Here is a 14,337-nt window from a genome sequence, read left to right as displayed (position 1 = left end):
GTCTTGTGTCATATGGCCATTGTTCTGTTATGGTATTGGTCAAGACTATTGTTCATGTTAAGGACTCAGTCTATGTGATAGTGTGACTGTGGTCTTGCCCTATAAGGGAAAGGAAACCAATCATGAAAAGGGGAGGATGAATTAATGGACTGCCCTCCACAAAGTTTCCCGGCCGTGGCCCTGTTTTTACCTAGGTGTGTCACGTGGTAAGAACAGACGATGTGCACGTGAAATCACATGTCTAACACTTGCGACAGCAAATGTTAAAATATGACGTGAACACCTCCAAGGCGGTTAGGTAAAAGACTATTGAGAAAACGCAAAGTTAGGTATAATTTATGAGCTTCTGTCCGAATAGTTAGCCTCCGGTTCGAGAACTCAATCTGGACGCTTTAAAGTCTGAGGATGATGAATAATAAAGAACTGAGTTTACAGGTAAAAAATAATAATAATAATAATAATAATAATAATTGAAAGAAAGTTAGTCTCTGATGTAGCTTGTGAAGTAATCTCAAAGAAATCAAGGCCTACTGAAATGAAAATGTTGTGCACATAATACGACCCCTCAAAATGGTTGCAGAATTTTATTCATTCTCCTTTTTGTTGTTGTTCTTGTAGAAAGAGGTATGTATCCCCTAGCAAATCGAAATTGTTTCTTTTATGACAGTCCAGTTCCTAACCCCGCTTTACCGTCAAAACTACTTTGTCTTAAAGACGTCAGTGAACAGGTCTGTAGCTAGTTTGTGTGACCTATTGTATGCGTTCACGTGTGTATGTAGTACACGGCTCACACGCGAACAATGCATCCGATATAAATTAAAGAGCAGTTTTGTGCGTTTGTCTCGCTTTTTTATTTCAATGAAGTTCCACCATATTCTTTCTACCCATTTAAATGATTTTACTGTAGTTTGTCAGTGACACATATACATTTTGATAGATGGCGTAATCTCAGGATATTAATAGATGCCATCATGATTTCTTCAGAAGAATATAATGGTGCAGTTTGGAAAGAGCAGCTGCCTTATTATTCACCAGCGTCACAAATTCCTGCCGATCTTGGAGTTCATTTTGTTGAAACTCTAGCAGGCTTCCAACAGACCTGTTTATTTTCGCGATTTATGCACGTGCTGTGGGCCTATTGGCACCACAGACACTCTTACACCCTTACAACCCGGTGACATAGTGTGTAGTGCACTTACTACCAAAACTGGGAACTCTGATAATTTAGATGCTGCGTGGTGAGGATACTATGATCTATAAGAAAACGTTTTGAAGAATTTTCCTTGACTGACGCGGACTGAAAGTGGTCCCCTATTAAATGACTAATTTTTTTTTACGTTCTCGCCAGGCTTTTTATCGTCTTTCGTGTGATACCACGCTTCGCACGCGAACATTATTTACCACAGTTAGAAAGCATTTCTCTATTTAATCTATGTTTGTCTTTAATACACCATAATATTGACCAGATTTTAGGTTTTTTAACTGCTCGACTGCTGTTTAGCAGAACCATGTTATGCATCTCATAACGCGTCACGCCTGGAAAAGAAAATTATAACTTCCTGTTTTCCTAATTGATCTCGTGACTTTTCCCAGACCATTAAAGTTGACAAAAGTTCATTGTGGGTGTAACAGAGTATTGGAAGTGACTTAAGGTCTGGGAAAGGTTCAGGTTTGAAGTCTGTTTATAAGGGCATGTATTCTAACCATAGGGTATTATGTAAGAGTCACAAACCATCGTTTACTTTTTTAGCGCCAAAGAATAGCGGAGATGCGTTTTGTCCTTTGCAGGCTTTTCGTTCCATTTTAATGATCCTTTCAAACAGTCCGTCTGCAAACATTTTAATGACTTGTGAGGTGAACTTTATGTGGTATTCATTTTTGTGTCAGGAACAGATCCTATGTAATTCTAGATCGCTGTCTGTACGGATTAAAATTCTTTCTTCAAAAAAAGCTTGACGAGAGAGGTGCACGGGAAACAAGGTATGGGATTTTTGAAGTTAACAATGTGATTAACTTGTCGGCATATATTCCACTTCGTTTTGATGTTTCACTTCTCACCAATATCAATAGAAATATAAACATCTGCTCCAGAAATCATGTGTTCCTGTTGTCACCGAGGTTTCAAAGGGAAGTCGACCTAGGAAACCAGGCGATCAGTCATCACAGTATTCCGCAAGAGAAAAAGGTGGTCTGCTAATTGCTTCGCCTTATTTGCATAATGATGCGTCTGCTTAACAAGGAAAGGGATATTTGAGGTCTAATATTCTCTGTGATTTTAATGACGATGCAGGGATATTCTAGTCATCCCTTTATTTTCAGGATAATATGGTCAAGTGTAAGGGTATGTTCTAAGCCGATTCGCTGTCTCTTTGATCGTAACTGATAAAAAGGACCCAGAAGGTGGATGTGTTGGATAAAATTAATGCGCATAGTTTATAAACTACATTGATGAAGCTTTCCAATCCCAGCGCCAAGTTTAAAAGCCCGAGGATCGTGTCTTTTGACATTACTATACAGTGGACGCTCCTCGACAACGCTCTCGTGAGTATTGATTGTCCAAGGCTAGATGAATGAAAGTAATGATCAGAATATGTCGTTCTGTTGATTAATACAAACAATTTAAGGGAACTTACAAGTTTCTTTACTCCGATGTGAAACAATCGAATGACGGTGGTTAGTTTTGTTCGGTTTAACATTGCTTGTCAGCTAATGGCTTGCCACTGAATTTGTGACTGTGTGTATTTCCAATCTTTCTTTCCTTTGCTTGATAAGTGTTGGCCCGTTTGGGATTATGATTTAATTTGCTTTTGATCAATATGAATGTGCTCCAAGAACGTGATATGAACATTTTAGTAACTCTCGATAACTCAATAATTAGCAATGATTAGCTTCGAATAATGCACCACATGAGAAAATCTTCGAAACAACGTACCAAATTGCTTACTCTAATACACCAATTCTGAACTTTTTTCTTCTTTCCTTTACATTTGATAATGTTACACCGAAACTTCATATTATATATATATTTTTTTTATCATTACTATTTCTTTTTAAAAATTGTTTCGCAAAATCGATTCTTATAAGAAAGCCTTTTTTTGTGTGATAAAAGATTACAAGTTGACTGATCAATCCGCCAATAGACCTTATTCTCTTGTACATTTTGTTTTTCCGTTACAGATCATGTGATAATACTCAGGAGAACTGATCCTCTGTCTTGTTCCGCATTAAAAAGTGTGCATGCAAGCATGAATATGTCTGTATGCACTCATTTTAATGAAGGCATGCACTCATTTTAATGAAGACAATGCACTCATTTTAATAAAGGCAATGAACAAAACAAAGGACGAAATCTGCTGAGTGATCATATGATCGTCATTTTATTAATATGTCAACCAGAACCTAATTGACTTCTTTTGATCCGTGGTTGGCAAATTTGAATACAAAAAGAAATGTGACGTCAATGTTTGTAAACAAGAAGTATCGCTACAGCTTATATATGTTGCACAACTTGACTATAATTATAATGAAGATCTGAGAAGTGTGATAATCTTGAAGCTGGCAAGGACTAGGTGATTCACATGAAAACTGTTTGAGCAAATGTTTCGTGAGCTTAACAAACTGAATTAACTTTTCTCTTGCATGTCATACCAACCTTGTCATGCGAACCGAAGCATTGCATGTTTGTTTTTTTCTCTATAATCTACCTTTGCCTTTACACCACAGAGCAGTGACTAGTTTTTAGTTACTTAACTCACATTAGGCTTGACGAGTGGGAAAGAAAATTATGGCTTCCTGTTTTCCCAATTTATCTCGTGGCTTTTCCCACCCAGACTAAAAGTAGTGGGTATATTAACAGAGTTGATCACTGAAGTGATTTAAAGTTTTGGAAGAATGGCTTTGAAGTCTGTTTGAACTCAGTAAGGCATATTCCTTATTACATGATATTCTCGCGACAGGTTAATTTCGCGAAATTAAATTGACACGTACATTAAGTGTCGCGAACATAACATGACGCGAAAATTAAGTGACTAAAGGCCCGTGTAAACGCTCGCAACATTGTTGGGCCCAACATGTTAAGAGCGTTTGCACACCATGTTGTGTGTTATTGCGACTTGTTGGAAATCTTTGGATGACGTTTGAAACTGGTCAAACTTCAGAGACAACGAGTGCCAACATTTCTATTGTTTCGCGGTCATCGAAGCGTGGTCCAACAATGTTGCGTTCGTTTGCACAGCACATCCAACAATGTTGCGCCAGCGCACGCGCACTACATGCCACGTATCCACAAAAATGCATGCGAACAAGAAATCAACATGGCGTCGGAGATGGAAAACGTCGCAGAGTCCTTTGTATTCTCATCTAAAGACCCAACATGTTGTGACTTGTTGCGAGCGTTTGCACACATCGGCTAACATCGCGCAACAAGAGACAACATTGTTGGGCCCAACAATGTTGCGTGTTGTTGCGAGCGTTTGCACGGGCCTTAACATAATGTCAATAACCAAGAAAGAAGGACTTATTACCACTGAAAAGTTTAAAAAATCACATTTTTTAGTATTCGATTGTGAGGCAATTCCTTGGTCATCCTCATTACTGCTACTTTTTGTCTCCTTTCCAGGCGGCACTTCTTTTGCCCAGTCTTCAAACTTTCCATTAACTAGCTCCCTGTGATTGTAATGCTGTTCCACTAGCTACTTAAGCGTCTCAAAGTATCCATTATAACTGTCGCCTCCAATGGAATTTCCAAACCCCTTTGTTTATGAATGGCGACCTTAAGCTATCGAATTTGGAACCAGTACATGCCATAGTATAGACTATTTTCCCATTCCATAGGTTTTTTTTTTTTTTTTTTTTTTTTTTTTTTGGGGGGGGGGGGGGGGGGGCCCCGGGGGGGGGGGAGGCTATTTACATAAAAACAATATAAGTTATTTACTTTTGGGACTGTATCATGCTTTAGTGAACTGGATATCCATTTTTTTGATGCAAATAGCCTCCCAAAATGAACTGTATTCTGGGATTTGCGAAAATAGGGAATAATTTTTCACCAGCGCACAGGGGAGGGTTCACGTCTTGAAGGAAACATACATACATACATACATACATACATACATACATACATACATACATACATACATACATACATACATACATACATACATACATACATACATACATACATACATACATACATACATACATACATACATACATACATAAATACATACATACATACATACTTAATTGACTGCTCCCCATAAGGGCTTTTCAGGGTCAATGAAACACAGTTAACGAAACGACAACAGAGTTAAGAATCCCAACTGGCCGGAGGCAAACCAGTCGGCTATTTACAAGTGCAGCTGGGAAGTTGAACTAGGGACGATCGGGAACAAATTCGACGAGTGGTCAGAGCGGGTCTTGAATCCGGTATCTCAGAATCTCGAGGCAACCGCCTTAACCACTGGGCCATACTGTCTCCTCAAATAGATGGGAGAAGGCGGGAGTAAAGGGTGTGTTAACTGAAAGGGAAGTATAGATGGTTTTCAATCACGTGATGAGACGGCTATTTTGGTGCACAAAACAATAGCAAATTATGGTTCATGTTTTGCATTATAATAGAGTCAAATTCCCAAAAGACTTTTTTCTCTATAGTTGTGTGCACCAACATGGTTGCTGCATTTGACGTCAAGTAAAAACCATTTATTACCGCCAGTGTATTATTGCCAGTGAAATGTAAATTGTGTATTAAAAATCGCGAAATATGAGTGTCGCAAAATATGTGACATCAAAATCGCGAAATATAGATGTCGGCATGTGGGCAGTGTGGCCCAGTGGTTAGGACGCTTCCTTTGAGATCCGGGGATCCCGGGTTTAAGACACGGTCTGACCACTAGTTGAATTTGCTCCTCATAGGACCTGGTTCAACTTCTCAGCTGCATTTGTAAATAAAGGGGGTAGTTTCTAAAGAAACTGGTGCTGTGTCGGTGGGGAAGTAGTATACAAAAATTTGGTTTATCAACGGAGTTGATAATGTAAATTGGCCACCGTACAGCGATTCTAAAAGCTGACGTTTCGAGCGTTATCCCTTCGTCAGAGCGAATCGAGGAATTGTGGGTCATGTGTAGTTTTTATAGTAGAGTAGGAGCTCTGCTATTGGTGGTAGCATGGCAACGTGAAAAATAGGAATACATTATTTGAATGAAAAGCGTTCGTTAATACCGTGAGGATTAAGGGTGCCGATTTGAAAGATGAATTTTTGTTCCAGATTCTTACGGCTTTCCGTCGTCCCTAGGTTTAGGGAAAGGCCGCAGATAGCCATGTGTCTTATAGAGTGGTTAGGGAGATTAAAATGACGAGCGACTGGCTTAGATGCATCCTTGTCATTCTTCTCAACATCGCGAAGATGTTTACCTAGTCGTCTACCTGTCTCGCCAATGTATAACATATTGCATAACGTACAGGTTATGCAATAAATGACATTTGCGGAGGCACATGTGAAACGATCCGTGATCTTAACAGATCGCTTGGGTCCCGATATCTTGCTAGTGTTAAGAATGAAAAGACAAGTTTTGCATCGTGAGCGCACACATTTGAAAGTGCCGGGTTGCTCGTTAGTTTTGAGCGAGCTTTTAACTAAAAAGTTGCTTACGTTTTTGTCGCGTTTGAATGAAATAAGGGGAGGTTGCGAAAACATTCTACCAGTCTCAGGATCATTTTGGAGTAATTTAAAATTATTAAGAATGATACTTTTGACTGTGTGATTATGAGGATGGAAAGTGAGGGTAAATGGTATTCTGTCATTCTTATCTTTTTGTGACGTTTGTAGTGCTGACTGTCGATCAAATTGTTGGGCGCGATGATTGCCCGCTTTGACGACAGAGACAGAATAGCCACGTTTTTCGAAAAACTGGCACATCTCCTCTGATTTGCTGGAAAAATCGGAGTCATCACTACATAGACGTCGAAGTTGAGAACAAGGAATGGAATTCTTGGCATGTGATGGATGTGACGATGAATACAACAAGTACCTGTGAGAATTTGTAGGTTTGTAGTGCACACTGGTACATAGCACGTTGCCACTAATAGAAACTTTGATATCTAGGAAAGTCAATGAAGTTTCCGAAATTTCCCAGGTATATTTAAGAGTTGGATGAAAAGAATTGACGGAGGTTATAAATTCATCGAGTTCTTCTTTGCGCCGATGCAGTGGTTGATGTAGCGGCCGTAGAGTTCAGGTTGGGGGCCGTTGTACTAATTTACAAAATTGGCATAGCTAGGTCCCATTCTTGTGCCCATCGCTACACCGTTAATTTGTTTGTAATAGTTGCCGGCAAATGAAAAACAGTTAAGCGTTAAAACTAGTTCGGCAAGGCGGAGGGGCGTTTCCGAGTTTGGTTCTTTGACAGTGCGTTGATCGAAAAAGAGTTTAAGTGCTTGAAGACCTTCTCTATTGGGAATGACTGTGTATAGAGATGTAATGTCCATGGTGAAAATAAGTTGAAATCGCGGAATTTTTTTAGTGCGTGTAATATTATATACAATATAATCGTTAAAAATATTAAATTACTATCATTATTACCATTACCTACCCGTTATAACTATAAAAAATAGAGTATCATAAGTAAAAAGTAAAATACCACCATGGTACTACTTTGTCTTGAAAAAAATAAAATAAAATATTCAACTTAAAATCAGACTCAGTAAAAATCATTGTCCGCTATAAGCCTGTAAAAATAAATGACTCTTAAGTTTCTGTTTAAAAGTTTCCACCGATTGGGAATCTTTTATTGACTGTGGAAGGTCGTTCCAAAGTACTGCTGCATTCAACACAAAAGACCGACCACTATTTGACTTAAGATTGAACACAGGTTTAGTTAAAAGATTTTTGGTTGATGAGCGCAGTGATCTTGAAGGTTTATAGGGTATAAGAAGGTCAGTTATATAATTTGGAGCTAGTTTGTTGAGTGCTTTAAATATGATTACGAGAATTTTAAATTTAATCCGCTGTTCAATAGGTAGCCAATGGAGTACCTTAAGGAGAGGTGTTATGTGATCATATTTGTTGGATTTAAACACTATTCTTGCAGCGCAGTTTAATACTCGTTGGAGCCGCAGCAATAAATATTTAGGAGCACCATACTTCAACGAGTTACAGTAGTCGACCTTTGATGTAATGAAAGCATGTACCAGAGATTTCGTAGTTTCCATGTTAGGAAACTTTCTTATGTTGGATATAGAGCGTAAGTGAAAAAATGCAGATTTACACACTGCTGTTACGTGCGGGGCCATGGACAGAGATTCATCAAGTGTGACACCAATGTCCTTTGCTGTTGAGGAACAGTCAACCACCTCATCAACAATTGTCAAATCATGAATGTTTGGTCTTGGACGATAACGAGATGAAATTACCAGCACCTCCGTTTTTTCTTGCATGGTCTAGGTTGAGTCGATTTTGTACCATCCAAAGGTCAATATCACGAACACAGGCCCTCCATCCTGGTCTTGCTCAGTTCCATGTCATTTGTACAGCATGTTTTAAACGATATGTACAGCTGCCTGTCATCGGCATAGGGATGGAAATTCATTTGATGATTCTTGGCGATGACACCCAGTGGAGAAGTGTATAGAGAATACAAGTAAATGCACGAAGTGCTAGGGGTGTTGATGATGAGATTAGTTGCATTGTTTGGTAATTCTTGATTAACTATAAGATTCTGAATGGTGTTTTTGACAAGTTTTTGATTTGTGGAGGTGAGATCTTTCTGGATTTTGGCATAAAACAAGGTGTCATAAAGTTGCCGAAAAGCTTTTTTTTAGTAAAGGTCGGACCGCCAGACAACTACCACGCCGCCTTTGTCAGCTGATTTGACAACTGTCATTGCGTTTACTAAGATTTTTAAGCGCCGCAAATTTAAGAGGCAAATTGTCCCTCTGGTGGAGTTCATTTAGATTTGCGAACTTGAAGTGTTTCAAAAATGTCTTTGTTGGAAGTGTCCGAATCATCCTCTTTGTCACGAAAAAGGCTTTTAACTGAACGCGGCGAAAGAATTTTTCAACATCTTGCTTAATAGAAAATACGTTGGTGCGTTTGGTAATAGGGACAAAATTAAGGCCCTTACGTAGGACAGATTTCTCTGAGTCAGTAAGCGGAAGATCTTCTGGAATTGTAAGTACGGTATTATGGATATGCAATGTAGTGTCGTTGGTAATCTGCGGACCTATTAATTGTTGAAGTTTTAAAGCCTTGGTTTGGTGTAAATAGTCAAACAGTCCAGACAAACAGTTCACGGATTTTAGCGCGAATCGATTGTAATAAAACTACTGGACAGATTTTGGAAAGTTCGGTGCGGCACTGAAGAATTTGTTTGTCAAGTACGTTTCGTTTTTGGCACATAGCTCTAATTGTGATCCTCATAATATTACGTGAAAAAGAATTTTGCTCGAATCGAATTTGGTGAAGATATTGATTCCAATGAGAGAATGTAGAATCATGGAAGATTGAGCGAAAACCTTTGTGAATGACTTTAGAATGGAGGCAGCGGTCGATGAAATTGATGTAACTACAAAATCTAGTTTTCGCGAAACTGAGAATGGCTAAACGGAAAGCTAAGTTGCTGCTAAGCTCGGGAAAAGGAAAAAGATAACTTACGATTTCCTGGGGTAGCTCCTTGTTGCGTTTCTTTAAGCTTGGCATCGTCGTCTTGGGTCTCCTGTTAGAAATCTGTGAATTTAAAAATACTAGAGCACACGGTTAGTGGTCGCAGCGGTTGAACAACAAATGACTGAAGGGGGTAGTTTCTAAAAACTGTGGTGCTGCATGGGTGTGGGAGTAGTATACAAAAATTTGGTTTATCAACTGAGTTGATAATGTAACTTGGCCACCGTACAGAGAATTTAAAGCTGACCTTTTGAGCGTTAGTCCTTCGTCAGAGCGAATCGAGGAATTGTGGGTAATGTGCATTTTTTTAGTAAAGTAGGAGCTACGCTATTGGTTGGTAACATGGCAACGTGAAAAATAGGAATACATTAGTTGAATGAAAAGCGTTCGTTAATACCGTACAAATCACAAAGAATCGTTTACCGTTTCACGTGTAACTCCAATAACAGCAGAGACGCGTTTTGTCCATTGCAGGCTACTTACGTTACTCCTCCTTAAAGCAATCGATATTCAAACATTGCTATGAAATAATCTTCATGTTGAATTTCTTGTTGTTTCAGGAACACATCTTGTTCAATCCCTCTTGATCAATGTGGAAACCGACTAAACTTTCTACCTCGAAAAATGAAAATTTAAAACCGAGAGTAGTGAACGCTAAACCAAGTATGGGATGTGTTTGTTGGGTTAAGACTGTCATTCGTGAGAACACATTACACGTTTGGATGCTACATATAAACTACAAATAGCTATCGCTAAGTGCCAACGAGACAGTCAATATAATACATAGTTTCCAGATTTGTATCAGGGTTCCAAAATACCCAACAGTAGTTGCATTTTTTCATTCGAGAGTACTGCAACTCATCTAATCTAGTTATCAATAATACATTGGTATCTCCAACAACAATGCTGTAATTTTTGAGCAGCAGTAATATTAACAGGAATATACAATAATTAATTTGAATGAAATCAGTGCCATGTAAAAGAAAAAAAAATCACCAAAGCGTTTTCAGTTTGAAACATGTAATAAAAATCAAACTCTCTCGCACATGAAAGTTATTTCACTTGTAGAATTTTATTTTGCAAGATACAGCCATGAATTACAAGTCAAATTGATCGTTGAATTGTTTATTTTAAAGACAACATTTTTCCTTTGGAAATTAACTTAAACTGTTCACAACTCAATAGTAACAAAACAAAAAACAAACTTCTCTACTCGCGAGCCGAAGGCCGAAATTGACTACAGCGGCCGATAAGAACACGTACGCCGGTTTACTTTTCAGCTCGTTCTCTCAATATAGAACTCGCTGGTTGAAAAAAAAATTAAGAACACTCAAAGCAAGTGTACACAATACTCACTATCCGAACACAATATCATCAATAGTGGCGCGCTTCATGTAAGTTTGTCTAATGGCATCACACATCAAAACACGAGCTTTCATTGCTCCCTACTAAAATCTCCAGGGAATCTACACCTTCCGTTACCCTTTTAACGGCACGATCGAGAATTTTTCGTCCTGCAGCAATAATTAGTGTGGCATTAGGCCCCGCCTCGCGAGCCTTGCGTCTTCGGTCGGCTTGCTCGTTAGCAATTAAAGTAAAATATATGTGAACTCGTGCTTTTTCGCCGTGCTTAAAAGAAAACCCGACTCTGGAAACTATCCATTGAATTCATAAATTAAGCAATCAGTCCTTAATTCGCACGACCATCAAGAAATAATTACAAAGCTGTATTTAGAATGCAAAGGAATTGCTTTCAACTAACAATGCCTTTCTCTGAACAATAAATATGAAGTTTGAGATCTAGTATTTTCTCGGTAATAATTGACTGATGTTAAACAGATATTTGAGTCAAATTGCTGTTGTATTGTTCCTTTCCACGTCGATTTCTTAGCATGAATGATTCACGATTTCTTCATCACATTAGAAAAGAGCACAAGACCTATTTCGTTGCAGTTCTCTTTGGTAGTTACATAACAGTTTAATATTGCTTACAAAAACGATAAATAGATTTGCATCATGACCCAACATGACCTTCTTGAAGCGATAATCGAAGGTAATGAAAGTTAAATATAGGAAGTGAAGTGAACTTTGCAGAATCCTTAAATATTAAGGAAGCTTCATAGATGTAATCACATTTTACTTACCATGTCTGTGAGCGGATCTTAGTATGTTTTCTGTATTCTGTTTCTGTTAGTGTTTGTTTGTCCTGCCTAAATTAGCTTGTTTTTTTTTTTGTTTCAGTTTTTCAAAGTTCTTGCACATTTTTTTGTAACGTAATATACACCCTTCGTTTTCTCGTTGTTCATAATTTAGTCTTGTAGTATGTGAACGTAAAAATAACGCAAAAAGAGAACAATTAAAATTGCTCTCTTTTTGCATTCGATGCAGGCCTACGTGCAGTTCGCTAAGTGGTTTAAGTCTTTCGGAGGGTAATACTTTCTTTGGGTTTCACAAACCAACCCTGTCTGCCCCACAGGCCTGAAGAAACCTCTTCCATAGGTGTGCAGAGTAGCATGAGATGACCTGATAAGACAATTTACAGTAAAACCTGCTGGACACATGCTCCAGAAGTCATCCAATGCCAGAGTATTAGTTGTCGACGCGGTATCCAATTGGAGTGTCTTCCATACAAAATAACTCCTAGTCTTAGCAACTGAAAACTTGAAGAAATTTTTTCCCTTTCTGCACAGAAACAGTTTTCACAGAGTGAATGTCTTGGGTATCAGTCTTTTTGCATCTGTAGAGGATTCAGTTCTTAGCAATTTCCACAACAATACGAATTGCCACAATGACTCCCTCCTTGTTTCGATGGCCGTTAGTGTTCAACTTTCCTCGTAAAGTTCCATCTACTAAACCAGCAATGAACCTATCACGACATGCTTGATCTTCAAAATCCCCATATTCATAATACTTGGCTCGCTTCCCAGGCACTAATGGACCTTCCTTCAGCTTCAACCATCCTTGTTCGCGCGGCTTGAAGACTTACACTGCGTCCAAATCTCTTGATGAGGACTTGAAGAACTTTTTCTTGGTTAGCTCTATCCTCGACAGACAAACCAAGTGTCTTATTAGTTGTGTTTGAGAGGTAACCTCTTTATCCTCGTTTGAAGCCTGGCACGCAGGGTAGACATGCATAAATCCGGCTTTTTCCACTGATCCTTTCCATCTTCGCTGTTAGTGTTATATTGGCAGCCAGCTTTGGGAACAAACCATCCCATTACCGTGCAATAATCAATGTAATCAAGAATGAAGCGGTCTAACGCCTCTCGCTCATCAACGCTACTATCAACGCTCATCAACGCTACTATTGTGAATTTGGCCCAAACTTGTTTATATGTCTCCAAGGGCACACCTTTTTTTTCCAACCATCCGTTGCTTAGGCAATTCTTGGGAACTGTTTGAAGCCAATGTTCACTGCCATTCTCTCCTCTTTAATTTATCTTCGCCGCCAATTAATGTCGAGCTTGGTTTATTGTCTAATTGTATACATTAGGTAGGGTCGCTCCGTCCGTGTGTCAGTGGTCTTGCCCCTACAGGAGCCTTCCACAGAACACGTGTAACATTTAGTCGCTGATTTACCTCTTCGTCGAGTTCTCGTTAATATTCTATTTAACTGTGATGTTATGTACAACACTGAAACCAAACGGCAAATTCTCTGGTAACTTTTTCGAGTTGGATACCAGAGACGGAATCAACAATTTTCTGGCTATTTATAATTTTCTTTATTTGTACTCATCTCTGCACAGTCTTCTGGTAAAAAGCAACTTGAAATTAGTTAGTCAAGAGTTATTTGAAAGAAAGCTTGTTGTCCATTTTTGCTTCATTATTGAAAGAAGTGGTTCTTCAGTGAAGGGATTGATCAACATTGTTCCAGATAAGAGAAGGCTTCCCGACCCGACAGATGAAATTAGTTTCTTGTCTAAAAAGTACGTTGTTAACTCTAAAGGCGAGGAATGATTAACATTCCTCATTCATTGTAAACAAGAACCTTGTCACAAGGTGATCACGTGCACCTTTGTGGTTGCCTAGCACTTGATTGCCTCCTTCTGACAGAACATCGTGCCCCTGTCCACGAATTTTAGTGCTTTTATGATCGATTGTCATTAATATTTCGCTGAGAATTCGAATTCGAAATTAAGAGTTTTATATAAAAGCTATATTATTTTTTCTTCATCTGTCTTTTGGCCTCCCTTTTGCTTTTACCGTGTAGCATGAAAATTTTGCGGGACTTTTTTTTTTGGTAAAAAAACCCTCGATCATCGAGAACGGGTGGAAAGTATATGGCATCCTGGAGGCCTAAGAAAATAGTTTACGTGACCTTTTGATTGACTGCTTTAGACTCGTCTCAAAGGGGTGCAGGGATGGCGCAGTGGTGAGAGCACTCGTCTCCCACCAATGTGGCACGGGTTCGATTCCCAGACTCAGCGTCATATGGGGTTGAGTTTCTTGGTTCTCTACTTAGCACTGAGAGGTTTCCTCCGGGTGCTCCGGTTTCCCCTCTCCTCAAAACCAAAATTTGACTTGATTTGTGTTAATTGTTAATTCCAATTGCTTTTTCTCAATGCAAATGTGATAATAAACGATCTTTTTGACCCCACTAGATGGGGATTAAAAGCAATTTCTAATTATATCAACGGGGATACCTTTTTACGGTATTTAATTTTTCTGGTGTTTTTTCTGCT

At 38.8% G+C, this 14,337-nt stretch overlaps 1 pseudogene; it reads left to right on the top strand.

Moving 5' to 3' along the window:
- Window positions 1-1,642: 1,642 nt before the first annotated feature.
- Window positions 1,643-14,337, top strand: part of LOC137983996 (uncharacterized) — a 133,969-nt pseudogene continuing 121,274 nt past the window's right edge.

Source organism: Montipora foliosa, chromosome 13 (genome assembly GCF_036669935.1).
Source record: "Montipora foliosa isolate CH-2021 chromosome 13, ASM3666993v2, whole genome shotgun sequence".
In the NCBI taxonomy this organism is placed as follows: Eukaryota; Metazoa; Cnidaria; class Anthozoa; order Scleractinia; family Acroporidae; genus Montipora; species Montipora foliosa.
The sequence above is the reverse complement of the archived record's forward strand: the minus strand, read 5'-3'. Positions and strand labels throughout refer to the sequence as shown.